Source organism: Acomys minous, assembly GCF_964271855.1.
Source record: "Acomys minous genome assembly, chromosome: 15".
Taxonomy (NCBI): Eukaryota; Metazoa; Chordata; class Mammalia; order Rodentia; family Muridae; genus Acomys; species Acomys minous.
Window position 1 is genome coordinate 44,142,589 of NC_140497.1, and position 4,120 is coordinate 44,146,708.

At 41.1% G+C, this 4,120-nt stretch overlaps 1 pseudogene across 1 annotated transcript; it reads right to left on the bottom strand.

Annotated features, from left to right (window-relative positions):
* Nucleotides 1-2,641: 2,641 nt before the first annotated feature.
* On the bottom strand, nt 2,642-3,901 carry LOC311584376 (large ribosomal subunit protein eL21-like; annotated as a pseudogene). The gene is made up of 2 exons (XR_014783567.1): nt 3,287-3,901; nt 2,642-3,191 (listed from the first exon to the last, which is right to left on the bottom strand). The product of XR_014783567.1 is annotated as a large ribosomal subunit protein eL21-like (transcript).
* Between the last annotated feature and the right edge of the window lie 219 nt (nt 3,902-4,120).

Genomic DNA, 4,120 nt, shown 5'->3' on the forward strand with positions numbered 1-4,120 from the left:
TGTCTATACACACACACACACACACACACACACACACACACACACACACATATTTAAGCTTTTTCTCATTTTTATTGTGAATTCTAATTTAACCAGGCTTTGTGCATTTTTCTTTGTTAAATCTGGCAAACTTACCCCAGAAGACTTTTAGCCTGGGGTCTCAGTCCCACCCTGTGGGGCTGATGGTGTAGATGTTGACAGCAGGAGTGTTGAGAGCTTGACCCTAGGATGAGTGCGTGCTGGGCATCTGAAGTTCCCCGACCTTCAGCCCATGGCAAGTTACCATACATATTACCTATTTGTATCATGTGGCCTTTAGTGAAGAGCCATTTTAGGTTCTGGAGAAGATTCCAGGGTTGAGGGACAAATGGACTTGTGGCAGGCAAGAGTAGGGGAACAAGGCAAAGAGTGAAGTGTCCGTAGCTCAGCATCAGTAAGCTTAGAGACGTGACTGGCCTTAATTTGCAGAGTCAGGAGGCTCCTCTGGGACAACAGAATCCAATAATACAGAGCAATAACAGTGCAAGACTTTATAGGCCGATAGGCACCCTATCCCTCCTTATTCTCTCCTTAGGGGAAACGAGGTAAGAAGTAATAAATGTGTAAAAAGTCACAGAAGCAAATGGAGTTTTGTTGTTTTGTTGTTGTTGTTTTGTTGTTTATTTGTATTTGTATTTGTCTCATGTAAGTCAGGCTGGCTCTGATATCCTAAAATAGCTGAAGATGACCTTGAACTTCTGATTTGCTGCTGCTGCTGTCTCAGTCCTGGGATTATAGGCAGGAGCCACCACATCTGGTTTATGCACTGCTGGAGACTGCGTTCCACCAACTGAGCTACCTCCAAAACAGGGACTTTTTTTTTTTAACTTTTAAGTGGATAACATAGTACCACTGCATAGAAAACTGTTGGAAACCCAGTTAGCAACTGAAAAGTGGGGCGGCAGGGGGACAGAAGGGTGGGGGGGGGGGAGAGAGGTAAGAATGCAGAGGAAAAAAAAGTATGAAACAACTTCCTCGCTATTAAGTCAAAATCGAGAAGAGCACGGACAGCTCTTTAGGAGAGCTCTGCCTTCTGAATTTATGGTGAAATCTGCCCAATTTATAATAAGAACTCTTTAGAAAATGGAATGAATGACAAAAGATCAAATGAAAACATCAAAACTGTGTTCATGGAAACGACAACTTGCTGGTATTCTAATTTTTTCCCTTTAAAAAAAAAACTCTATTTTTATTTCTGGGTTGCTCCGTTTTAAAATTCTGAAGTGATGACACACAAACCTGGAGGAAGCGTTTTCACAGAAGCAAAGGCTTGTAACCTCAGGACTCCTAAAGTGGAGGTGCCCTTTTCTCCATGGTAACTAGGAGAGGAACTTGGACAGATGTCAGAAATAGAAGACACAGAGCATGACTTCCCGATGAGACGGGGCTTCCCAGATTTTGTAGACTCAACATACATAGGACATGGCTTTCCGTATTGGTGGGAGATATCCTTGATTTAGTTGCTCTTACAGAAGCGCTCTGGTCCAATCAGAGGCATGCTGATCAGACATAGCCAAAGTTAGCATCACTTGCTGGAGACTATTTGTTTGCTTGTTTTATGATGCCAGCGTGGCAGGGGTGTAGAACCCAGAGGCTCTATCATGTTAGGCAATCATTCTGTCAGTGAGCTACATCCTCAGCTCTTGATATTTTGAGCCAGTATCCTTCTGTGCCTCTCCTCTCCTCTCGTCTCCCCTCCCTCCTTCCCTCCCCTCCCCACCTCTCCCCTGCCTTCCTCTTCTTTTCCCTTCAGAAAGGTCTAAATTAATATAAGCTCATTTATTTAATGCTATTACATAGAGTTCTCAGTAACTCAATTTGTAATCACCAACATTTTACTATTTTAGAATAATCTTTAAATCAATTAACTTTCTTAGTATTTATATATATATTGAAAAATTAATTTTACAGTCCCTTTATTAACATGTTAACAAGTAAAATTCCATGAATTATCAGCTACTTTAAAAAAATGAGATTGCACCACAAAATGAAAGTTTATAAGCTGAACTGCTTAAGACATGGTCATTGTTAGGATAATACACCTTTCCAGAATGAATATGATTTACAGAAATTATACTAATCAATTTTCTCCAATATTCATATTTAATCATGTCCAAAGCAACTGAAATGTTATTTTGTTTGTAAAACAAAAAACAAAAAAACAAAATCTGTGATTGCAAAAATTGATCGGAAACCCTATCAGACTTAATCTGCTTTTACAAGTGTCTGAATAATTGGTTGTTGCCAATTTTGTAAAATTCAACTTTGGGATGATTTTCCAAGACTACCCAACATTTCCTGATTTTAGCCATTTTTTTTCATCAGGCACACACTAACAGAGGAGAATGCAGTCAGGGTCAAGGGTAGCACTTACCTGGCATCGCAGCAACGCAGGATGCTGCCTCGGTTTACATAGTGAGTGACAAGCCCACCTGGGTTAACAAGGAGACTCTATTTTAAAGCAAATTTACTTGCTAAACTTATATATAGAGATTTGTTACATTACTCAAAACGTTAACTACCTCTTCTTTGGAACATCATTTTATTTCTATTAAAAGTCATGACTTTCTTTAGATAGAGAAAAATCTTACAGTTCCTATGAAAGCACACAGTACTTCAGATAGCCAAAGCAATCCTGAGCAAAGAGAGTATAGCTGGGGATACAGTGCCTGATTCCAAGTGATACCACGGAGCCATAGTAACCATGACAACGACCAACTTGTACTGGCCCGGAAACAGACTCACAACCCCCATCAAACAGAGCAGCGGACTCAGAAATAAACCCACGGGACTCCCTATAAAGATGCCAAGAACTTACACTGAAGAACAGACAGTCTCTTTAGCAGCTGGTGCCGGTGAAACGTGTAGAAGAACGAAACTAGACTCTTAAATCTCTCGTCCTATTTTGAAACTACTGGAGGGAAACGTAGGAGAAACAATTCAAGATGTGAGCCTAGGTAATGACTTCCTGGACAGGATTCCAATGGCTGAAGAAGTAACAGCGAGAGTTGATAAATGGGACTGAATCAAATCTGAAAGCTTCGCAGCCCAGGAAACAACTGTCATAGTGAAGAGACAGCTTACAAAACAGGACTAAACCTCCATCGGTCATTCATCTGGCAGGTTGCTGTCCAGAGGTGATGACATCTACACTGCATAAACAACACGAGAACAGCAAGCAATATAATCAATAAATGAGCAAGTAGGGTTGGACACAAAACATCCGGGGGGTCGATTATGCTATCACCTTTTAGGAGAAAATTAATTTGGACATCGAGTAGAAACTTAAATCTTTTCTTTCTTTCTTTTTCTTTTTCTTTTTCTTTTTTTCTTTTTTTCTTTTTTTCTTTTTTTTTTTTTTACAGTCCGGGTCCTTTACAGCTCAGGCTCCTTCCCGTCAGCCTTCACAAAGTGAGCTTCTCTGGGTGGTGCAGCCTGGCGCTTCAGCTGGACGCAGGTGCCCTTCTCCTTGGCTTCCTCCTTCTTCTGGTCGTTCTCCTTCACGCGCTTCAGGAAGATGTCCCTGCTCTTACAGTGCTTGATGTGCTCAATGAGCACATTGATGCTCTTGGCGAGAATCTTGCCGTTAACCTGCTTGTTCACAATGATGCCCACAGCGTTCTGGATGACGTTGTAGACTCTTCCGGTTTTGCCGTGGTAACACTTATGGGGCATTCCTTTTTGAACAGTGCCCATTCCCTTGGTGTCTACAATACCACCCTTCTTGTAGATTCGCGTGTATGTGGCCAAAGGAACAACTCCACGCTTCCTTCCTAAAAGGCCTAGAGAACATACAGCGATTGCCCCTCCTCTTTCCCTTTGTGTTCGTCATTTTGGCGAGTTACTGCAACATGGCTGCTGCGGCCCCTTAAATCTTTTCAAACTTAAAAGTCGAATATTGTCTGTGCATTAAGAAACATCAGAAAGAACTTCTACCAGACAGGAGTGTTAGCCAGGAATCAACTTTATAATTATTGTGAACCTTGGTTAAAATATTTGAAAGCGGTGAAGTCATATTTTGTCTTGTTTCTTTGTTTGTTTGTTTGTTTTGTTTTGTTTAGTTTTTGAGACAGGGTTTCTT